The sequence below is a fragment of the Maniola hyperantus genome, chromosome 14 (assembly GCF_902806685.2).
Source record: "Maniola hyperantus chromosome 14, iAphHyp1.2, whole genome shotgun sequence".
Taxonomy (NCBI): Eukaryota; Metazoa; Arthropoda; class Insecta; order Lepidoptera; family Nymphalidae; genus Maniola; species Maniola hyperantus.
In genome coordinates, this window is record NC_048549.1 from 883,749 (window position 1) to 909,321 (window position 25,573).

The following is a 25,573-nucleotide window of genomic DNA, read 5'->3' on the forward strand; positions in this document are numbered from 1 at the left end:
AAAGAGCACAGATTCGTAATAAATGAGATAGCATAAACTCATAAAGATAAACTATATTTAAGGGATGTCAAATGTCGATTTTTCAATTTTCTTCTGTCGACAGGAGCGATTATAGTGCAGTAAAGTATTGTTACAGCAAAGTTTATATACCTGCTTATACCCATGAATAAGTGCAAGCGCATGCGCTTGATTACCATCGTAACATCGGTGGAGCGCGCGATGGACCGGTGCCGGTGACCTGCTATGTGATTCTCTAAAGAACGGTTCAACGTTGCCAACATCGATGCGGTCTGCGAGGTAACATCGTACAGATCGACCAGGCCAGCAACGGTTGTAAATTTCTGATTCTGTAGTGGCTTTAAGCTCGTTGGCGATCTTATGGTTGAGACGGGCTCTACGATGTTATCTCGGATGAGCCAGTGATGTCATCCTATTTTTATTTTCATACCGATAAAAAGTTACGATTACGAAATATGGCATTTATAGTGGGTTTAAAATTCATTTATGATTACCTTTGCTATTTTTATACAAAGTTAAAGCAATAAATGCAAAATACTATGAGAAATTATTATTATTTAAAAAAATCTTGGACATAGGCAGGAGGACCTTTGCCTTTGTTTTGCATCATTAAAAAAAAAATTGCTTCCCGCCGTGCAAAATGTCAGTCAGCACAAAATTAAAAATGGTATTGGTAAATTAATGATCACCCTTGAAAAACGATTACTCGACAAAAAACTCTAGTCTTAAAACAAACTGCACGTAATAAATCAAGTGGTTAGTGGAGCACTTATAATTCCTTTACTGCCATGGTGACTTCATAGGTCGTCACAACAACTCAACAAATAGTGCGTGAACTTCGTCTTTGAACGTCGTTTTATCGTGTTTTGTTTTAAAATACAAGTGAGTATTCAATTAAACTTAATTTACTCCAATATCAGTGGTTTTAAACTTGTGTCAGACTGCCTATCAAACTGTTCTTTCGGTGCTGACCAACGATTTAATTATAAATTTCAGTGCCTCGCAATATTGCCCCATCCACTGCTCAACTTGAAAAATTGTTCAAATTTATGGAGTAAAAACCATGGTTAGCATCTGGGCACGCTCGCACTGCCCTTGCTAGAGACCGTAGTGACCAAGCATCACCAAGAAGTTGGACAATATTGGATGAATACAAATGGCTGCATCAAAACTTGGCAACAACAGCAAAAGGTATGTAAATATTATTTTCAAAGACACAATCTACTTTCTAAGCAGAGTTATAAATGTTAGTATCTACCTAGTGTTAAATGTTGTCATACAATACAGTATTGGAAAGATAAAAAAGATGATGCAAAGAGAAAATGCAGTAGCATGGTTATTGCTAGAAGAAAGAACAGGCAGTGGTATGGATGAAAATATAGCAGTAGCAGATCTAAATAACCTTGAGCAAATACCTAATAATTGTTTCTCTTATGGGTGGAGAAAGTTTTGCAACAAGATAGGAAGATTTTGAATTGTCTGTTATCTATGTTATCTCTATAAATGAATATTTAAATCCTGTTGGAACTCTGCTTTTCTGAGATAAGAAGTTGTCTATGTCAATTTCCGGGATGCAAGCTACCTCTGTACCAAATTACAAATAAATGCATAAATGGGTTAAATAGATGGCCCTTTAAGAATCCTGTGGGAACTCTTTGATTTTCTGGGATAAAAAGTATCTAGCTTATGTCCGTCCTTGGGATGTAAGCTAATTCTGCACCAAATTTCATCGAAATTGGTTTAATTTTTGGACTGTGAAAAGCTAGCAGACAGATAGACTCACTTTCGCATTTAAAGTTTAAGTAGGTATTAGGTATGGCTAGTATGGGTACGTAATTAATATGGAAAATTATTTAAAATAATAACATAAAGTACTATTTTTTTTCTTATTTCAGAATGATATATAAATGATGAAAGTTTACCACACTTGGAGAGTTATTTCGAGACTGCGGTGTGTATAATATTATTATATATATTATATCCGTACCATTATATAAATGCGAAAGTGTGTTTGTTTGTTGGTTTGTTAGTTTGTTGGTTTGTCCTTCAATCACGTCGCAACGGTGCAAAGGATTGACGTGATTTTTTGCATGGGTATAGATAAAGACTTAGAGAGTGACATAGGCTCTTTTTATCCCGGAAAATCAAAGAGTTCCCGTGGGATTTTGAAAAACGTAAATCCACGCGAACGAAGTCGCGGGCATCAGCTAGTCTATACTAGCTTTTATACCTATGTATAAAAGAAAAAGGTGACTGACTGATCTATCAAAGCACAGCTCAAACTACTGAACGGATTGGCCTGAAATTTGGCATGCAGATAGCTATTATGACGTAGACATCCACTAAGAACGGATTTTTGAAAACTCAACCCCTAAGGGGGTGAAATATTGGTTTGAAATTTGTGTAGTCCACGCGGCCGAAGTCGCAAGCATAAGCTAGTATAAAATATACCTACGGATTTTTTTTGACTAGTTAATTATTTCAACTCTTTCATAATATCTCAACTGCACGGCTAGCATGGGCCGAAGATAAAAATTATATCCCCCGATTTTATCCACTGCACAGGAGATAACATTAACTTCTCCACCCCTCAGAGCACGGCAACAGGGGAGAGGAGAAGTTTATCCCCGTTTGACATTTCACGGGGACTCGGGGGACTATTTATCCACCGTCTATAGCATGGGGCCAAATAAAAGAAGATAAACTGTCCTCTTTTGACATTTGAGAGGGATAATTTTATCATCGAGATTAGAGGTGGGTATAAGCTCATAGAACTTTAACTCAATTATTAAAAGATCAAAAAACATGTCTCGCGCTTTTTTTATTAGTTTGAAATAGAGAATTTAGAACGAAAATAACATGAGCACGTAATTAGTGATGGAAGTAATCCCTTTGAATTTCCCGACGCTGAGTTCCGACACTTGTTTCGGATGGACAAATATTATGTGCTGTACTTGTGCGAGCAGCTTAATGAAGCACTAAAGCCGATTAATTCGATGGATGGATTCATAAAAGTAAGTACCTAAGTACTTACCTATTACCTAAAACCATCTTGTGCAAACGAATAGGTACCTACTTAGGTAGGTAGTAGGTACCTACAAATAGGTCCTACATGCGGCTATTATCTATTTATTCTACGTCCTCACATCTATAAGACTCTTGGCAGATGGTAGTTACCAGTGAGATACAAGTCAAGGTCATGGGATGACTATTGCCCGCGACTTCATCTGTGTGGATTTAGGTTTTGAAAATCCTGTGAGAACTATTTGATTTTCCAGAATAAAAAGTAGCCGGTGTCCATCCTCGGGATGTAAGCTAACTCTGTAGGTACTAAATTTCATCTAAATCGGTTAGACTGTTGGGCTGTGAAAAGCTAGCAGACAGACAGGCAGACACACTTTCGCGTTTATAATATTAGTATGGATTTTTGGAAATATAAAATAACACAATGGGGCCGATTCTCTTGTACACAATCTCTAAACTAAACTAAATTAACGGATCTAAGTCTAGTGCTATCCTTTTCCGCAAGCAACATTATGAAAGGGATAGCAATATATTTAGACGTGTCATTTTAGTTTAGTTTAGAGATTGTGTACAACGGAATTAGCCACAATGACTCATTATAATAAAATCATTTATTTGAACAAAATAGGCAGGAGTCTAATTTAACAAAACAATTCTTAAATTAAAATACACACCTATATCATAGTTAAATACATAATGATACACAAACACAATAACACTTTACAAATTATAATGGTTCATCATAAGTGTTTTGTAAGAGTAAATATGTTAGCCTATTATACTTTATAGACCATTTCAGTATATCCTCTTACTCTTAATTTATTATTATTGAAAATCATTAATGTATAAATTGTATATTTCAGAATTCCAATGGAACAACCAAAGGACAGACTAGAAAATGTAACAAATAAAGAAATCTCACATATCTATGGATCAAACCAGACTGCTAACTGTTGCCCGACAATAAAAGGGAAAAAGGGATGGAATAATAAATACATATTTGCATTAAAATATATTTCTTTAAGGACCTATTACCTAAAACCACCTTGTGCAAACCCATCCTTATATCTACTACTACTACTAGGGTTCTGTAGGGTACCAATGGGACCCTATTACAGTCTCAGCTCTCCATCTGTCTGTCTCCTGAAACGTAACAGGTTAAAGTTGAAATTTTGTACTTATTTCTATTGCTGCTATAACAAAAAATAAGTTTCTTCAAAAAATAATTTTGCTTTAAGTACTCTTTCTGTGTGATTGAGTAACAAACACAAACTCTTAGGCATAATATTAGGAATACCAATTAAAACAATGCTTATTTGGATGTACACAAATCTCTGATGTTAACTTAACAGATCTAAAAGTAGTGCTATTATCCTTAAGAAAAGGAAGTAACAAGTTTAATGTTCAATCCAACCACACTGCCATAGAATAACTTCCTATATTCATAACTATTTACAAATTACAAAAATGTACATATCCTCTACTTACTTTTTATTTATTTATTGGCATTTATAGGAAAACCACTCGGGGCTATTGGTTTTATAAAGTACCCACTGTGTACAAAGTGGGTTAAACGACAGTCTCACCATAGTCCACCACCGACACTTCAAAGATTTCCTGCCATAAGATAAAAAACATTGGCTTGACATGCTTATAAAGAAATTAGGTTAGTTTAATAGCTCAAACCATACCAGCTTAACCAATTTTAAGTGATATTGAACTCTTCTCAGTGCAGTGTGCTGAACTGTTAGTTTTATCATCATCTCAAACAATAATAAAAATATTTTATGTTGATAAGATGTGTACCTAACTTACCTATTCCAATAGGTAGGTACCTAAAGTTATTTTGAGTTTGTTATACAAGACACACATTTAATAGAACTAAATTAATACACGCATCTCTCTGGCTGGCCCATTATGGAGTCTTCAGGTCCAATTCCTGTTGAGCATTTATGCCCAACAGTGATAATTAATATTGAACACTTATGTGCTCATATATGTGACCGACGGCACTATTGAGACATTTCCCGGTGGTCCTACATCCCGAGCTGCCTCATCATACTTGTCAGTCAGTGGCCAGTGCCCTTCTTCAAGTACATATTTCCATGTCTGCAAATAAAACAACAATTTATGCATTTCTTTGTCGCTAACAATATCAATATATTATCACTTCAATTTTGTGTACTGACTAACACAAATTGTCTTTGTGATACTTACTGTGATAGCTAGGAATTTCAACTATTCGATTATTTTTTAATTTGGATAATTCAAAAGTGGAGTTAGGTTAGGTAAACACAAACAATAACAATACTTACGAGCATAATCTTCTGTGAATGTTTTTTAAACTATTTTACGGCTCCGGCTTCTAGCTCTTTTAAAATAAAAAGCAGCCACAGACGAGTTACGAGTAACGAAAACGAGCAAAATCAAAAGCACAGATAAAAAATAATAACACTTTGACATTAACCGAGGACTAGTCTTTCCCCGCCTTATCACCGGGGATAATTATATCCAACCCTGTGCCCATGCTCGGAGAGTGGAAATAACTATCGGAGGGGATAAAATTTTTATCCTTTCCTCGGGGAGAAAATTTCCCGGCCCATGCTAGGCCTGCTGTGGCTGTTGCAGGCGAAGAACTCACAAGGGAGATTCATCATCATCATCATCATGATCAACCCATCGCCGGCTCACCACAGAGTACGTACGGGTCTCCTCTCAGAGTGAGAAGGGTTTTGGCCATAGTCTACCACGCTGACCATGTGCGGATTGGTACACTTCACACACCTTTGACAACATTATGGGGAACTCTCAGGCATGCAGGTTTCATCACGATGTTTTCCTTCACCGTTAAAGCAAGTAATATTTTATTACTTAAAAAGCACATAACTCCGAAAAGTTAGAAGTGCGTGCGCGGGATGGAATCCCCGACCTCCGATTAGAAGGTGGACGTCCTAACCACTAAGCTATCACAGCTTTTTTATCAGGGAGATTATATTTAACTAATTCTCGTGAGCTGTGATAGACTTGTGGTTAGGATGTCCGCCTTCTAATCGAAGGTCGGGGATTCCATCCCGCGCACGCACTTCTAACTTTTCGGAGTTTTGTGCTTTTTATCCAATATCACTTGCTTTAACGGTGAAGAAGAAGATCGTGAGGAAACCTGCATGCCTGAGAGTTCTCCATAATATTCTCAAAGGTGTGCGAGTCTACCAATCTGCACATAGCCAGTGTGGTAGATTATAGCCAAAACCCTTATCACTCTGAGAGGAGACCCGTGCTCTGCAGTGAGCCGGCTATGGGTTGATCACGATGATCATGAATTCTTCTCAAGCAGTGGAAGACACTAAAATTCCTGAGCCTCTAGCAGTTGAGAAGCTTTTAAATCCTGTGGGAAGTATTTCATTTTTTTCTACTAAAAGTCTATAACAAAACCCGTCTGTTTTTCTATGGTAAAAAAAATGTAAACTAAGTTTATATTGCACTTTTATTATCTTTTCCACACAAATATTAAAAACAAATGAACGAGAAATGCAATAAAATATATTATAATTAACTATTGAAAAACACTAACACACACACGGTATAAGATATAAAATGTATATAACATTAAAATATATGTATATAGTTAAGATTAAGATAAGGAATAAATAAAGGCTTTGAAATTGAGAATTATCTAAATCTACTCTTTTATTTATTATTGCATCTGTCTTGCACGCCACGAGCGATTAGCAAGGAGTTCTCGGCACCTTTGTCCTTCTTCTAAGCCCTCTGCTCTGCTTTGACGAGGATTCCTTTGCAGCATGCTCATTATCCTATGTTCTTCTCGGATTATGTCATTTGGAAATGACAACGCTGGTAATGTTGTAGTATGTTGTGTAAAACGTGCATGCAACATGCTAAGTATAATGAATCTTCTGGCCACCATCCCTGGGTCATAATCGCTATGAACTAGAAGGCATCTAAATCTTCGTTTTAAACTCCAAATAATACATACACCACTGCACGACTAGCTCTTGATGTAGGGGAGCAAATCCCTTTCTAACATTGCCACAAGTTCCTCCGTGATACTAAATATTCTTACATAATGCGTCTGTCGAGAGCAGACGAAGACCACGTATTTGACAACCTTTTGCACGCCTTTTTATTTTGTATTCCTCTTGTTTAGCTTCTTCTAATAAGAAAAATGTACTTGAGCTAAGCGAGCAGCCATCTGAAGTGAAAAACGATAAATAGTTAACTCAGATATTTTTTATCATTCAATTATACTTACTATAGAAAATAACAAAATAAAACCCACATTTTTACCTTTCTTTTAAAGTTTTTCTATGTTTACAACGAAATTTAACTCGTGCATCGATGGTGCATCGTAGAGAAAAGCTACACCGGAGACGCTTTTCCGTTTGACACATAGAATCGAAGGCGAGGGCGTACGATGTAGTCGACGGCGAGCAATTAGAATAGCAAATTCCATACATAAATGTCAAAAACCCGTTTCCTACATCGATCACACTCGCTCGTGAAGCGCTAGTGTCTCAAAGGTGAGTCGAACGCGATTAATAGAATAACAAATGTGCTACATCTAAGGAAACATCCGATGTGCGACCGATGTAAATATTATTTTACCTTAGAGAATCACACTGCTGAAGAAGATGGCGGGAAGCGTTTGGATGAGGAAGGCGAAGGACCGTGTTATGTGGCGCGCTCTTGAGAAGGCCTATGTCCAGCAGTGGACGCATACACCCTGATCAATGGGATCATACTGGAATTAGGTCTTTATCACCGATTCGCCTGTCTGTTTACTTTTTTACTGTCCCTATTGTGGGCAACACAGAAAACGTGCCATCTGTCGCCCGTGAGTGCAGGTGTGACAGCGCGCGGGAGTAAAAGAGGGACGATATAAAAGTAATTAAGCGAGATATAAGTACTAGGTGTCGTGGCGCCTCCTGTTTATGCTTAGTTAGACTCGGCTTGCCGCCCGGGTTTGAGGGTTGAAACCAGAGACGTCACGAAGGCTAGTTTGTGAATGTTTGATTATGCACTCACCCTTGCTCGATGCGCAGTCTGCTTGCGCGTGCGACACCAGGTTAATGCGCCGTCTCCGCGGCACTGAGGCGACGGGCGAGGAAGCGGCCTTCCTCCCCGTCGCATAGGACAGAATCCACTGCCTCGCACTCTGTAATACATATATGGGACGGGCAGATTTCGCCTAGACGAAATCTGCCGGGGCTACTGTCTTCCTCGCCGCTAAGCGGGGAAGACCAGTGCTGACTAGCGCTAGATTAAAGGAGGAACGGTTCCATCATTAGCCCAGCCATTAGGATTATAATTGGGTCCAATTGACCTACCGCGTTTCGGTCAGGTAACTGGCTATTCGTGCCGGCTCAAAGTGCCACACCTTTGCTTGCTACTTACGCCGAGAGTTAGCCGGGGTCGTCACTGACGTCGAGAGCTAGCTGGTCTCGTCATCTGTATCGAGAGTTAGCTGTTCGACGCTAAGGCCTGCCACCCGAGGGCCCCCACGACTCTCGACACTGACGGATTACTTTCTCCCAGCCAAGTCCTGCCAACAAGGGTCCCAATGGCTCCCGACGCTGACGATTTACTATTCCGACTAAGGCCTGCCAATAAAGGGCCCTTACGACTCTCGACGTTGGCTACATGGAAACGTTCCTTATGCACACAATTAATAGCAATCAAATATAGTTACTTATAGTTAGCCACTTACGAGTAATAATACAGGATGCGAGGCACCGAACTGATGACGGTGGGCGTGCTGTGAGGCGAGGCTGCCGTGCTCGGATCCAGTCAGTTAACAAAATGGTGGGCGCCGTGGTTCGAGGCTTCGACCACAGACAGTCGGCGTCGCGTTTCAAGTGTAGACCATTAGACCCACAGAGTAAAGTCACAGACAACTTACCATAGTATTTTAAGCGTCCGGCTCTGGATTCCTCTCCTTCTAATCTCGTTTTGCTCGTTATTGTAATTAGATATTATAATTGGATGATTTAATTTTACGATGATTACTATTTATATTTTGTACAATTAACTATTTCGCGACGTTCGTCGCGACACTCCCCAACAACGGAAGTTACAATAAGACGATAAGATTCTGCGTCCATTCCTTAATCTTCTCGAGGGCCCTGACAGCCGCTTCTCTCTTGGGTCTTGGCTCCTCGGAAGAAAGGTCTACTTCGTTTTCGTTAGTAATCTCCTCTGGCAGAAGTTGATCCTCTAACATCGTCTCATTATGGTCTTGTATGGTGTGATCATTTTCCTTTTCAGGTGCATCGATTTCACCACTACGTATCTCACTGGTTTCTCCAGTGGTTTCTTCGTGCACTTCTCTTGTTATGCGTTCGGAAGGTATATAGTTGTAACTTGGTCTAGGTTTGTCAGCTAGAGCGTGAGCTTCTTGTTCGTCCATTTCTAGTGGATATAAGTGTGAAATGGATCTAATATATTCGCTATTATCTACTTTTACTTTCGCTGTTCTGCTAAATCCATCCTTCCCCTTCATAAGTTTTGTTATTTTCCCAACTCGCCAGCTTTCCCGATTAGGATGTTCCCCCTTTATCTGGACTATTTGTCCTTCTTGAGGTTCTAATTTCGAAGTGACTCTTGGATCCCTATGTGAATGCTGGTATCTTTCTCGAAGGCTGAGAAGGTAACGATTAGAAAACATTTCTCTAAATTCTTCTTGGATTTTAAGAGCTCTTTTCCAACCTTTAACTAGTTCCGTTTTTGTAACGGTTCCTTCTGCTAAAGGTTCCTTCCGGGTAGTCTCTACTGTTATACATTCTCCTACAGCCAAGAAATCAGCTGGTTTCAATATGTCGGAGATACTCGGCAGTAATCGGGACGCAAACGTTGTCTAGTGGCGTTGATCGAGTCTACGCATTATGACACAATCTGGGTTACCATGGACACGTAAGAATAACAATATGGTTTGAAGATGGTAAGAGAAACGACTTGTGTACTTGTGTAGAATCGTATCCCGCGTTCCTATTAAGCCAACATGATAACCCTGTAGATAAACGCCCAATAGAAGGTAATACGACGATCCTAGAGCTCTCTGCCGACAAATATATGATCCAGCTCGGCATCTATATTACAGAAATAGTTTCATTAATTTCAACTTCCTCATCTTCACTATCATTCGGAAGAGCCTCCCGAAACAAAAAGGGATCACTATTCGTTGCCCTTTGTGGCAATGTATCAGATGCTTGTAACAAATATTGAGATCCAGCTAATTATTTCGCTTTATCTTGACAAGCGCTGTAAGGTTTGTTGCTACATCTGCTGGATTTAGCTCTGAGGGAACATATCTTATGATCAATTCTTTGTTTCATTTAATTTCTTGGATTCTCCTTGCTACGAATGGTGGTAAAAGTTTAGAAGACTTGCACCATCCGATTACAATTTGGCTATCGGTCCAAAGAAATTGATGTGTTACTTTTGCAGGAAGAAAGTTCCGAATAAATTTTATAAGACGACTTCCAATTAATACTCCGAGTAATTCTAATCGAGGAATTTTCAAATTATCCTGATCCTTTATAGGTACAAGTCTAGATTTTCCAATGACGAAACTGATCTTGTTCTCATTCACTATATATACAGTAGCTGCATAAGCTTTGAGAGACGCGTCGGTAAAGCAATGCAATTGAACATCGTTATTTTGAGCATTCGCCATATAACATCTGGGTATTGATATTTCTTTAATCTTGTCTAGTTGTTCACGTATTGTCGACCACTCTTCCTTCATCTGTTTTGAAAAGGTGGTGTCCCATTTAATTTTGGTTTCCAAAGCTCTTGCAGAAATAATTAGCAGGTAGAATATGTGGCTGCAACAAATCCGCAAGGGTCGTAGATTTGAAGCCGATCACTCTCAATACTTCCCGTTTATTGTTCGCATTAGAGTCGATCTTGTATCTCAATTGAAGTAGATCTTCCTTTAAATCCCAATCAAGTCCTAATATCTTAACACGGATTTCCTTTGACGAGTCTGGGATTTGTGTCATAAATTCATAAGAATTAGAACTCCACTCCCTTAAGTTCATAGACATTTGTTTAAACGCTTTTTGGAAGTCGGTATATAATTCTGATGGTTTTCTCCTTCTGATGGACACAATGATGCAAGTAATGAACAGGATGTTCTTCCTTTTCAGATTTCGCCGTTCACAACTGCTGTTTGAAGTATAGTAGTATCCTTGGTATCTCATTGCATTAAATTATTAGTTTGATTCGTTTGTATTCTTATTATTTATATAATCATTCATTATTATTATTCTTATTTATTATTTACATTCTTATTTATTATTTTTATTTATTTATAGTTGTTTCACTCTCCTTTTGTAGATTTTTAGGACAAAGTGCCCGATTGTGAGATCCAATCTCGTTACAGTGTGCACATTTTATTTTTCTCTCACATATCTTTACGGTATGTCCTATGCGAAGACATGCGTAGCATCGGTTAATTAATTTATTTTTCCTTTCTCGTAACGTTGTAAAGGCTTGCATTGATCGTTAAAATGGTTCTCCTGACAGAAGATGCAGTGAAGTTTTCTTTTCTTTTCGTGTTGCCTTTCTTGGTTTCCTACTGGCTCTTCCCATTTTCTTTTGAATTGTTTCCTAAAACTTCCCTGACGACCTTGAAATAGTCCCCGATTTTTATCTTGTTTCTTTGTGGACATTTCTTTACTTGTTGGCCCTTTGGATTTTAATTTCATATTATTGTCGTCGGATGCATTCGCGTTGTAGAGATTGGGTAGTGTAATTGTCTTCAGATTTTCCCTGGATAACTCTCTCTGCGTCTTCCCTAGCCGTGATAATGACTTCGAGGCATTTCCTTATCTCCTCGATGGATTTAGTACTCATTTCGATTTTCATTTCGTAAATAGGATTCGGATTCGTGTCCCTGTTGACTTGATTTTCACGTTCAATTACTTTAATTTTTTCTTTGATTTTGACTTTAAGTTCGCACAATATATCTTCTGCTTCTAATTGTACTGTAGATATCTCGGATATGTCATCAGGCGCAGGATCGTTGCTTAATCGAAAGTAGTTGGTCAATTCGGAGCTCAATCTATTTAACAAAGTTTGTAATTTCGAAGAAATAATTTCTGCTTCTTGTATGATCGTTGGGGATTGAGTGGTTGGATCATCAAGAGTTTCTATTATTTGAGATGCGTTGGTTGATAAATTTTGTAATTTTGTTTTCATTGAGTGCAACATCACCAAGAGACTTTGATCCATCTTGTCGGTATGTTCGAAATATTAGTAGATAAAAGTTTCATTTAAACGGGTTAGTGGTTTAAGGTTTTTTAGATTATTAGTTTATGTTTTCAATGTGACCGGGAACTTCGTGGCTCGTCTCTCTATAAATGAAATAGCACCGCTTAGGAGAAAAGCGAGAGAAAAAGAAAGGAAGCGGATTGGCCAAAACAAAAAATTTTCTTTAATCTAACTAATTTTATTTATCTGTGTCAGTATCGTAGATCTATTTTTCAAATGATCGTCCATCTTTCATTTATTTCACTTTAAAGTTCATTTAAAACTTCTATTTAGTTGTTGTGTTACATCAATGTCCTATGGTTTGAATATTCATGGTAACCCTTGTTCTATAAATCTCATATATTCATCAAATAATTTATCAAATAAATTTCAACGACTAGTTATAACGAAATAATTTTGTACCGTTGTTGTTGTAGAATGAAATTAATTGGTTATTAGTATCGCGGATAAAGTAAGTAACCGACTTTATCATAAATCAATTTCATAGTCCGGCCCTGTCGTCATAGTGTGACAACGACCTTATCAATAATTGTCAGTCATCTGCCCACAGATGTGTACACAATTCCACTAACATGCTAGAAGGGTTATGCCTACCCTTGCGACAAGATATAGGATGTAGTAAAATAGAGTAGCATTATACCTCTATTCAATAAACTTCTACAAATATTCTTAAATCTCTGTACATTCTACTGGCTTTTATTTCATGCCTAAGGTTCGCATTGCTAAACCGGGTCTCAATTTTAGTATTTAATCATTTCAGTTACTAGGTATGCGTGGGCACACACACTGTGTGACCATTCAGCATAAGCATTCAATGATTGACTCCTTCGTATCAAAATTGTATGATCATAGCAATCTCAAGTCGGGTAGGTATGTGTGTAACTATTTAACCGTTCTAGCAAGTCCAGTGTGAATGCACCGGCAAAGGTCAGTGTACTATCGCAGGTGACTGCTCTAGGTACCTATCGTTTATTGTTAATGTCCATATCACTTCACTGTTTCATTCATAAAATTTGTGAAAAAAAAAGAATTTCTTGCGCACCGAAACCAAGGGTTTTTTCACATTTATAACTGTTATACAAGAAACGATAACCTTTAGAATTGATTTTCTTTCTTACTAGGTGCGGAACCCTAAACACTTTTGAAATTGACTCATCTTTAAGTCTCAGTTGAATATGATATTACAATAATCTTAATTTGTCAGAAAGTTCATGCGAGCTCAAACTTTTATTTTAATTGATTTAGTCCCACATGGATCAACATAATTATAATAATTATTCCACTAAACTGCAGTAACAGTGTCACTTTATTGTGAATATAATAATTCAGAACATTGGTAATACCGTCGCATCTTTACAATTAGACTTTAACAGAGAATGAGGTTATTCTTAATTTTCGGTTTCCTTTATTCTATTATAGGACTATACGCACAGCATCCTCCTTTATTCTTCACATTAGGTAGGTACCTATCCTTTATTAAATTAAACATTGAACATTTGTCACTATTCACTACAATGTATTGTAGGTATTTATATTAAAACTGTCTAAGAAAACGTTAAAATCATCAGTGAAATGCAACATAACTTTGCTTATTTAAAGTAGGTATTAGAGTTTAAAGTGTTAGTTATAAGTAGAATTATTCATCACCTGTAGGTAGGTATCAAAACTCAATAGTAGGAAAAATAATTTTCATGTGTAGGTAGGTAGGTCATTCACGCTTAAGAATAATCATATTCAGAACAAATCACATAGCTACGAGAAAACAAGACATGAAAATAACCTATTAAGGTCTAATGGTCTTTGCCGCTCTATACGTGTCGAGACTTGTCGAGACATGTCTGATTTAGGTCAGTGCATAACAACATTCACAACTTATTTGACAACCCTCTTTCTTTTAGCATTTTTTGCTGAAAGCTCATTTACTGATTTATCAGATCCTCAGCATCTCCACCATGTCGTGGCGCCTCCTGTTTATGCTTAGTTAGACTCGGCTTGCCGCCCGGGTTTGAGGGTTGAAACCAGAGACGTCACGAAGGCTAGTTTGTGAATGTTTGATTATGCACTCACCCTTGCTCGATGCGCAGTCTGCTTGCGCGTGCGACACCAGGTTAATGCGCCGTCTCCGCGGCACTGAGGCGACGGGCGAGGAAGCGGCCTTCCTCCCCGTCGCATAGGACAGAATCCACTGCCTCGCACTCTGTAATACATATATGGGACGGGCAGATTTCGCCTAGACGAAATCTGCCGGGGCTACTGTCTTCCTCGCCGCTAAGCGGGGAAGACCAGTGCTGACTAGCGCTAGATTAAAGGAGGAACGGTTCCATCATTAGCCCAGCCATTAGGATTATAATTGGGTCCAATTGACCTACCGCGTTTCGGTCAGGTAACTGGCTATTCGTGCCGGCTCAAAGTGCCACACCTTTGCTTGCTACTTACGCCGAGAGTTAGCCGGGGTCGTCACTGACGTCGAGAGCTAGCTGGTCTCGTCATCTGTATCGAGAGTTAGCTGTTCGACGCTAAGGCCTGCCACCCGAGGGCCCCCACGACTCTCGACACTGACGGATTACTTTCTCCCAGCCAAGTCCTGCCAACAAGGGTCCCAATGGCTCCCGACGCTGACGATTTACTATTCCGACTAAGGCCTGCCAATAAAGGGCCCTTACGACTCTCGACGTTGGCTACATGGAAACGTTCCTTATGCACACAATTAATAGCAATCAAATATAGTTACTTATAGTTAGCCACTTACGAGTAATAATACAGGATGCGAGGCACCGAACTGATGACGGTGGGCGTGCTGTGAGGCGAGGCTGCCGTGCTCGGATCCAGTCAGTTAACAAAATGGTGGGCGCCGTGGTTCGAGGCTTCGACCACAGACAGTCGGCGTCGCGTTTCAAGTGTAGACCATTAGACCCACAGAGTAAAGTCACAGACAACTTACCATAGTATTTTAAGCGTCCGGCTCTGGATTCCTCTCCTTCTAATCTCGTTTTGCTCGTTATTGTAATTAGATATTATAATTGGATGATTTAATTTTACGATGATTACTATTTATATTTTGTACAATTAACTATTTCGCGACGTTCGTCGCGACACTAGGTGATTAATTAAGCTAGATATAAACTAAGTGGATGTGACAAGTGTACCTGAATATAAGACTGTGGACATTGGAACTGCGTTTGATTCATATTAGGGTCATCCCAAGACTAATAAACCCGGATTGGAGGTTAAGTTGTTTATACTATTCTAACATATTCTCATCTCGCTCATACAATACACGTTTCGCAATCCATGCGTGTTCATTATCTATGGTTATTGCATTTTAAAGAGAACAAATAGTAGTTTTATTGGTCGGCGGGAAAGTGACATCATTTGGTCACTTGTTTGATAATAAATGACAATCAGTAATCACATGAAAGTGGATTGTTGCTGATTGCAATGGTTTGTTCTGCTTTGTTATTTCAATTGCAATTTAAATTTTTAGGGTTTTCTTGTAAACAACGAAGCCTCATAGTTTCGCCATGTTCGTGTCTCTCTGTCTGTCATCTGTTCATCGGTCCGGCTTAGCATAGACTTTACTTATTAGTACATACTTACTTTACTTCTCTACATGGTATAAAATAAAGTCGCTTCCCGCGTCTGTATGTATGTATGTATGAACGCGTAGATCTTTTAAACTACGCAACGGATTTAAGTGCGGTTTTCGCTAATAGATAGAGTGATTCAAGAGGAAGGTTTATAGGTATAGTTTAATTCTCAAAAATTAGAGATCCCTAGGGAAATTGAAGCAATGTGAATTAGGTCGGAAAAAATCCTCTCATTTGAGAGTTTCCGAGGCGTGCGCTGCCTAAATGGTCAAAGTCACACGAAAACAATATTGTATATTGAAATTGTTTCTCTTCAAAAGTTTGAAGGTTGGCTCACAATACTCGATTTTATAATTTTCAAATGTGATCTGAAACAAAGCCTTATTTTCGAGGGTGTTTTTACTGACATACTATTAATTCTTATCAAAATAAAATAGTTGATCATCTGTAATATTTAATTTAGACCAAAATTGCCCTTTACATCATTTAATCACACTATCACACTATAATACTATAAAGGCGAAAGTTTGTATGTGCGTGTGTGTGTGTGTATGTTTGTAACTCTTTCACACAAAAACTACTGCACGGATTTGGCTGAAATTTGGAATATAAATAGATTATACCCTGGATTAACATATAGGCCACTTTTTATCCCGGAAAACCAAAGAGTTCCCGCGGGATTTTGAAAAATGTAAATCCACGCGGACGAAGTCGCGGGTATAAATAAATAAATAAAAATCTTTTTTATTCGTATAAACTTTTACAAGTACTTACGAATAGTCGGATGCATCTACCACTGGTTCGGAATGCCTTTCCTACCGAGAAGAACCAGCAAGAAACTCGGCGGTTGCTCTTTTCAAATATTTGATATAGGTACAAGATTATGCCATGTATAAAATAGTATTTGCAGCCTTGTGCGTTGCTGGAACGAGCTGCAGGTCAAATCCACGCTCTTTTAACATTTAGATAATCTTCAATTGTGTAATATGCTTTTTTCAGGAGCATATTTTTAATAGATTTTTTAAACTTGTGCAAAGGTAAGTCCAAAATAATTTGCGGGATTTTATTATAAAAGGTATCAGCTAGTTACATATAAATTGCTGGGCAGAAGTACTAACTGAAGGAATTAATAAAAGATTTATTGATTTAGTAGGTATCTATCTACCTCTACGTAATGTAGAGGCTAATTTTATAGATTGACAACCCATGCCCACTGCCCAGCCCTCCATAGAATACATTATAGATAAGTAAAGATAAATTACCTCTTCAAAGATAAACCAATAGATAGGCGGGCGCATCGTTCATAGTTGCATGATAAATTAATAATACTAACTTGCTATAATAAGACAGATGGACGGACGGAGTACGGATGCACGGACGGCGGATTTTCAGTAATAAGGTCTCGTTGGCATATTTCGGAAACGGAACCCTAAAAACGAAGCCAAGAAAATTCTGAAAAGGCACGGATATACTTTTTCTTTAACTATCGTCATATCCCATAAAAACACCATCTGTTATAAACTTCCGAAGTCCTGCAAGTATGGTGTAGGTATGGGGTAAGAACTATGGTGTACACAGCACAAATTACTTAACGAGGGTGAATCGATATCATTGCATTATATAGTGCAAGCGTCCCTTGCTCCACATTTCTTACTTCTGCTAAAGCTCACAGCTCATTGACGGAAGTCTTTTTTTAAATGTTTTTTTCGTACAAAAATTTATATCATGTATTGGGATGGCATGTCAAGACTCTACCAACAACGGTTAGGAAAAAGTTTTTTTTATTAAGAGAAATGAGGAAGAGAAATTATGATGAGGGTACCAGAGGGCGAAGAAGGTCGCCGATGCGAGGGCCAATCAATAAGTCTGCTATGAGCGGTCCCTTGTACGAGTGTACCAGGCTGTCGATAAGGGGGAAAAGCGCCTCTGCCCTCCGCCAAGAGTGATACGATGAAGAAGAAGATAAGAGAGAGCCGGCAAAAAATCAACAGTGACTTTTCCAAAAAGGCAAAATGTTACAATGCATATTTAGTTATGTCTATATGTAACAATGGCAAGGACATATGACAAGGGAAAGCAACGAAAAATGGACACAGAAAATGCCTGAATGGTTACCTCGAGATGGACAAAGGAAAAGAGGGAAACAATACAGGCGATGGGAAGACGACATAAGAAAAGTTGGAGGAGCAACATGGAAAAGGACAGCGCGTGACAGGCAAAAGTGGAAGCTGGTGGAAGAGGCCTATGTGTCGAGAGGACATGCTGATAGCGAAAGAACAAAACAAATTCTATTTTATAAAGACTAAAATTATAGATAAATATTAAAAAAGAAAAACTATCAGCAATAAAGGCTTAATAATAATATGTAACAAATAATTAAATTTGTGAACAGCTGAATTATGCAAAAACGAATGCCTCAATGCAACTTTAAAACAAGATAAAATGAGCTTTTCATTTTAATTCAATAAAACAAAATTTGCGCTTCCTTTACATTTTGCTTCACAGTAACATTATGCGGTTTACTTACACGTCGCTTTGTAATCTCTGCCGCAATGTACGTGGAGCTTAAGGACTAAGTGCAAAGCTTGGACACAGGATTAAAATGTGCTTTCTTACTTAAGCAGTTTATATTTAACGTGTTGTGTAGACTAGTTGTTACAAACAATGGAATTAAAAACAATTACGAGATACGCAATAGAGGATTCTAACGCAAGTTAAAAAACATTCAAGTAACTAAGGGTTCCGTACCAACATCATCAGGGTTAATTTATTGAAATCACACATAATATTATAAGTTATGTATGTGAAACTGAAAAGGTTCGAAACTGATATCGATGTAAGTTGTGATTGAATGTATTATGGAATCGCTAATTTATTGATCACATAATATCAGACATACGATATAATAGGGTCGTGCGAGCATTATGTTTGTAGGGCTTCATCAGTGGCGCAACACGGATTGTGTTGAGGGTGGCGCCTAAGCTTATCGGAATACCAACCAACTCCTTCCATTTGATCGAATCCAAAGGGCGGGCGGGCGGGCAAAAACTAACCGGCTCGTTGGAAAGCCTGGAGCACCGCAGAGACGTTAGCTATCTATGCGTGTTCTATCGCCTTTATAATGGGGAGTGCTCTGAAGAGCTTTTTGACCTCATTCCACTCTCATTTTTCTACAACCGCACCGCGTGCCACCGTAAGGAATTTCACCCTCACCACCTGGGTGTCTGGTGCACTTCGACCGTCCGCTGTGCCAGATCCTTCTTTCCACGCACATGCAAACTGTGGAATCAACTCCCATCGACGGTGTTCCCATTAGATTACAACATGGGGTTTATTCAAGGGGCGGACCAACGAATTCCTAAAAGGCCGGCAACGCATGCAAATGTTCATGGGCGGCGGTAATCACTTAACATCAGGTGACCCGCCAGCTCGTCTGCTCGCTATCTCTATTTAAAAAAAAGAATAATAAAATTGACACGAAAAATAACAGTTTTGTAATTAGGACTTATCATGTGTGAATGATTGAATGAATGAACAAATGAATGAATTTATTTGCCACATTTCTTATGCCTAAAGTGACAATTTTCTACAATTTTCTCTGAAATAGTAGGTACTTTCTGACTATTAAGATACTATTCATACTAAAACATGTAATTACATCCAATTATAATAACCGGCTTCAAGTATCTCGCACTAATAGTCGAGCCCCGTGATTTTACATCCAATTAAGCCATTAATTGGTTTAGAGCTAATGAAGTTTGGAGCAATTTCCGCAGGAGGTGGTGTCTCGTAACTTCATACCTATCGTTACTCCTTGAGATGGAGCTTACAACTATACATTATATGTAGGGTTGCCAGGTCGCCAAACCTAACAGCCGGACAGACCAGCCAGTTTGGCCGGACATTTGGGTAGAAAGGCCGGACACCCTACGTTTTTGAGGATTTTGTGTCTTAGTATTAATAGGTACGACAAATAATTGTATGTCTCGCAAATATCTCGCAAGACGACTGTGGACGCCTATCAATCGTGGTTCTTAGCCATAGCTTACGGACGCGTCCCATAGTTTGTTTCACGCTTTAACCTTGTGTTTTGTTTATTTATTTATTTTATATAGTTGTAATACCTAGCTGTAAATTATTAACTATTCATATCTTATGTTTGGGAAGGCACTGGCCCCTAAGACACGGGATTTCCTAGTTTAGGGGTCAGGATTCCAGAGAGTTGATTACTGTACTGAGTTTGTTTAAATAAATAAAAATAAATAAATATGTAAAATCAAACTTTTTTTATTATTGTCATAAATCTTGTTGTCAGGCGGCACTGCCGCCTGCGGGAGCGACTGACAGTCGACTCGCCTGCGCTCGGCCACGCTAGTTTGCCAAATGTAAAAAGCCGGACAAGCCGGACACCGTTTATTTTGGCCGGACACGCAATCAAAAAGCCTACCTATGTCCTGCTTTATCCGGACGCCTGGCAACCCTAATTATATGTATAGATCAAATGTAAGTGCTTTTAGGTAGTTGAAATATTCACAGAGTGTGTGGGTAACAATTTCTTTTGCTGCTACAAATAATAAAAACCAAGGTGGCAAATTTCAAAAAAAATAATAATTAAAAAACCGACTTCCAAAGACCAAAACCACCACAAAGTAAAAAAAACTTTTGTTTCTAGTTTCTACACGTGTAGGTATGTATGTTGAAGTCGGGCGAGCTACACGCTTTGATTTCTAGATTCTTTTATGCTCGCCCGACTTCATACATACCTACATACCTACAGCTACACGTGTAGAAACTAGAAACAAAAGTTATTTTTTACTTTGTAGTGGTTTTGGAAGTCGGTTTTTATTTTTATGTTTTTATTTTAAGCTTTTTAGTGTAAGTATGACCATTGCTTGAGACCTAAAATATCAATTCATCATCAGAAATTCCCAAATCCCCACAACTTAAGAGTTCAGTATCTTGCAGCATCAGCATTGAGGAGTTGGGATCCGAAGTTCAATGGTGTAGTCTATGCTTGGCACCAAAAATAATTCTTATAAATAATAATTCTATTTTCTTTCGATATCTCATTTTAAATTGCCATCCACTTTCCCATATAACATAACATAGCGAAGCGCCCACGGCATCAGTCGATACAGTCGTTCCATTATACGCAACCTGATCTATAACTATCGATACTTGTACCCTACCCTACTTGTACATCACTTAAAAATTACACTCCCTTGTCAAGGGAAAATCAACCAAAAATATTATATAAAGTCAATTTCAGCTTGCAAGTAGAACAGATTGGTGAACATTTTTAAAACAATTTTGTCACTGGAAATTGCTTTTTATAGTAGATGCATTACGGTTCAAATTACCGTGGAAATGACAGTGTATTGACATGTTAATAGTAAAAAGAACTCCCTCACGAAGGAAGGCGTCATACGTTGCCAAACAGATACAAGCCCAAACGGTCAAATCAGTACCCTTATTATAAATGCGAAAGTGTGTTTGTTTGTTTGTCCTTCAATCACGTCGCAACGGAGCAACGGATCGACCTGATTTTTTGCACAGGTATAGTTAAAGAACTGGACAGTGACATAGGCTACATTTTATCACGGAAAATCAAAGAGTTCCCCCGGGATTTTAAAAACCTAAATCCACGCGAATGAAGTCGCGGACATCAGCTAGTAAGTTATTAAAGTAAAAAAAAAAATTAGGCACAACGCGTGGGTAACTCAGAGCTTTTAACGAAAGCAATGTGAACCTTACTTCGAGCTAGTCTACAGTACCTTGTGGATTACTAAATGCAAAGTCAACTGTTTCCATGCAAACGTATCATTGAGAAATTCGTCTATTGTATAATGACGTTGTATTTAAACGAGGATGGTCATCTGAGCCTAGTAACCCATAACGAGAAACGATATGTCGTCAGGAAGGTTTTTTTACGTTCTACAACTTTTACAAATGCGAGAAGTCCGAAATATTTGTGGGAAATAAGTTAAAGGGGTCACGCCCCTCAGCAATGAGAAATATGATGCAGAGGAAGACAGTGTTGAATTCATGAATTAACTACAATATTATTCTTCACGTTCCTCCTTCACCTTTCTACTATCGTACCGCAAGGCATCGCGTAGGTCTGCACCCGTACGTAGTCGAAATTCCACGAATACATACGAAGCGATTTGCCGCCTCATTTCTGATTCGAACCGCTAAGATTTGGAACACCCTTCCAGCCTCAGTTTTCCCCTCCAATTACCTTCCTTCCACCTGCACCTTCAAGTCAAGAGTGAATAAGCATCTTCTAGGCAAGCGCACTCCATCTTAGGCTGCATTGCATAATCACTTGCCACGAGCTGCGCGATTGCGGGAGAATGACAGCTACAATGTCACGATCGCAATCATCTCTGATTGGTTAACGCTCGCTCACTATTGGCTACAATGCATTGTTGCAACAAGAATCGCACAAATTCAGCCAATCAGAACAATTGAGATTGTAATAATGATTGATGCAGGTTTTAGATAATCGCCCTACTGGTCTGATTGAAACCAAGCGCTGGTCTATAAATTAAAAAAAAAATCATCACATCACTCAAATGCCAGTACTTATTGTATCAGTTGTCCACTCGTACACGTATCACTCAATAGTTAAACTTAATAGCTTGTTTGCAACTTCCACGTTTATTTCATTGTAATAAGGGTGATTTTACCATGCTTTAATGATTAGTGATGTACCGTCGAGGGGAGGACACGATTAATTGGACATATTCTCGTTACTCGTCGGTCTGTTTGAGATTTGCATACTTATTAGTTGCTACGGGTCTATTTGTTTGGGAGTTTTTTACGGCTTGTTGGTTGTTTATTGATTTTGTCGTTGCTCTTTAGTTTGAACATTTTGGTTTGCTTTCTTTTCTTCCTTATTAGGGATAAAAAGTAAAAACCTCAAAAGTAAAAACGGAAACCTTATAGGATCACTTTGTTGTCTGTCTGTCAAGAAACCTACAGGGTACTTCCCGTTGACTTAGAATCATGAAATTTGGCAAGTAGGTAGGTCTTATAGCAGACATATTATGGGGAAATATCGGAAAACCGTGAATTTGTGGTTACATCACACAACAAAAATTAAATTGTGGTCATGAACTAATAAATTAGTCTTTTAAATTTTCAAAGTAAGATAATTATATCAAGTGGGGTATCATCATATGAAAGGGCTTTACTTGTACATTCTAAAAAGTTTTTCATTTATTTTTATGCATATGCATAGTTTTTGATTTATCGAGCAAAATGGCGAAAAAATACGATTGTAGTACGGAGCCTTCGTTGCGCGAGCCTGGCTCGCACTTGGCCGGTTTTTATTTTTTTCCATTCTTTTGTCGTAGTACTCCAACAAAACCTAGAAGGTTTGTCACTGTAGGTATGTGAAATCTATCTGTTATAGCGGCAATAGAAATACACAAATACACTCTTTGAAAATTATATCAGAAAACCAAGATGGCGGAATTCAAAATGGCCGTCATGCCAAATTTATAAAAAAAACTAGCTTATGCTCGCGACTTCAGCCGCGTGGACTACACAAATTTCAAACCCCTATTTCACCCCCTTAGGGGTTGAATTTTCAAAAATCTTTTCTTAGCGGATGCCTACGTCACAATAGCTATCTGCATGCCAAATTTCAGCCCGATCCGTCCAGTAGTTTGAGCTGTGCGTTGATAGATCAGTCAGTCATTCAGTCACCTATTCCTTTAATATATTTAAAAAATGTACAGAGTACTAAGTATATCTCGTAGTATGGAACACTTCGTGTGCGAGTCTGACTCGCTTTCAGCCGATTTTTCCATTCTTTTGTCTTAATACTCCAACAAAATTACAATACCTAGAAGGTTTTTTTCACTGTAGGTATGTGAAATGTATCCCGCTGATCGTGTGCGGTTAGTGCGAGCTACACAAAGGTGGTCCCAACAGGAATCGTGTTTATCTGACTGCGCAGCTTTGTTCTGTCAAGTACTAGACAAGTACTAGGTTACAAGTATTGTATTGTTACCTGAGCGGGGGTAGTCAACCTAAACACAGGCTACAAATTCGTATTTTTATTTTATTCATCGCATAGTTTTCGTGTTCGATAACGTTTGTCTGTCTGTCCGTCTGTCTGTCAGCGGGCTGTATCTAGTAAGCCGTAATAAGAAAAGAGTCGAAATTTTCACAGAATGTATTTGTGTATTTCTATTGCCGCTATTTGTTATAGCGGCAATAGAAATACACAAATACACTCTGTGAAAATTATATCAGAAAACTAAGATAGTGGATTTCGAAATGGCCGTCATGCTAATTAAAAAAAATGAACTGATTTTTATTTATTTGTTTGCATAATTGTTTTTGGTTTATCGTACAAAATACGGCTGTAATACGGAACCCTCTGTGTGCGTGTCTGATTCGCACTTGGCCGGTTTTTAAATATATTTAGACTAGCTTATGTTCGCGACTTCGTCCGCGTGGACTACACAAATTTCAAACCCCTGTTTCACCCCCTTAGGGGTTGAATTTTCAAAAACCCTTTCTTAGTGGATGCCTACGTCATAATAGCTATCTGCGTGCCAAATTTCAGCCCGATCCGTCCAGTAGTTTGAGCTGTGATAGATCAGTCAGTCAGTCACCTTTTCCTTTTTAACCGACTTCAAAAAAAGGAGGAGTCTTAATTTCCGGGATATATCACCGAGTCGACCATGCGGATTAGCTCTGAAATTAAAATCGTCTGCAAAAGACACAAAGAGATTTTGCTCAGTAGAGTGTGTCCATGGACACGGTGTCGGATGTCGTGTCGGTGTCGACTCCCACGACACCAGTGTCGGCCACCCGTGCAGACATCACAGGATGGATATATAACTTGTGATTCAAATGAGTGTACCTACAAACTTGAACCCTTGCAACTTGTCCGATTCATGTTTAACCGTTTTTCTGTTGCCTATCTTTGTTTCAGGATTTTGCTATCATGTTTACCAACGAAGAACCACTTATTGTTTTAAAACTTATGTCTTTACAAAATTTCAGATTAAAAAAAAACTATGTCTATATTAGGACCTAATATAGTCATTTTTTACCCACTTAGGCGTTGAATTTTCAAAAATCCTTTCATACATTGTGATTGATCTATCAACGCACATTTCAAACTACTGGACCGATCGGGCCAAAATTTGCCATGCAGATAGCTGTTATGACCTTGTTATAAATGCGAAAGTGTGTTTGCTTGTTGATTTATTGGTTTGTTGGTTTGTCTTTCAATTACGTCGCAAAGGTGCAACGGATTGACGTGATTTTAGGCATGAGTATATATATAAAGACCTGCTGAGTGACATAGGTTACTTTTTATCCTGAAAAATCAAAGAGTTCCCACGGGATTTTAAAAAACCTAATTCCACGTGGACGCTTCAGCTAGTGATGTAATAATTTTGGTATGTAAGTATGAATAAGACTTTACATGGAAGCCCTTATAATATTAATCTACCGCTACGCTACTAATATTGAAAAGGTCGACATATTTTGTCTGTGCCCGAGCTCACTTTACCAACTTTATCTTTGACCTCAAAGTTAGCGATATTGTAATTAAGCTGTACGTTCCTGACATTTTCCGTTGGTTTAACTTTTCCTTATTAATCTACTGTAGGTATTTAAAGGCT

The 25,573-nt window shown here is 38.4% G+C and overlaps 1 protein-coding gene and 4 long non-coding RNA genes across 6 annotated transcripts in view; 2 read left to right on the forward strand and 3 right to left on the reverse strand.

Annotated features, from left to right (window-relative positions):
• LOC117988279 (netrin-1-like) overlaps nt 1–25,573 on the forward strand; it is a 199,256-nt gene that overhangs the window by 65,107 nt on the left and 108,576 nt on the right. The window lies entirely within an intron of this gene.
• Nucleotides 667–5,927, forward strand: LOC138403240 (uncharacterized). Its single transcript, XR_011237539.1, has 4 exons — nt 667–900; nt 1,015–1,209; nt 1,914–1,969; nt 5,671–5,927. It is a non-coding gene; the product is annotated as an uncharacterized lncRNA (long non-coding RNA).
• On the reverse strand, nt 4,149–5,610 carry LOC138403236 (uncharacterized). Its single transcript, XR_011237535.1, has 3 exons — nt 5,260–5,610; nt 4,858–5,151; nt 4,149–4,659 (listed from the first exon to the last, which is right to left on the reverse strand). It is a non-coding gene; the product is annotated as an uncharacterized lncRNA (long non-coding RNA).
• LOC138403235 (uncharacterized) lies at nt 8,086–10,823 on the reverse strand. The gene is made up of 2 exons (XR_011237534.1): nt 8,768–10,823; nt 8,086–8,215 (listed from the first exon to the last, which is right to left on the reverse strand). It is a non-coding gene; the product is annotated as an uncharacterized lncRNA (long non-coding RNA).
• LOC138403237 (uncharacterized) lies at nt 14,401–15,421 on the reverse strand. Its single transcript, XR_011237536.1, has 2 exons — nt 15,083–15,421; nt 14,401–14,530 (listed from the first exon to the last, which is right to left on the reverse strand). It is a non-coding gene; the product is annotated as an uncharacterized lncRNA (long non-coding RNA).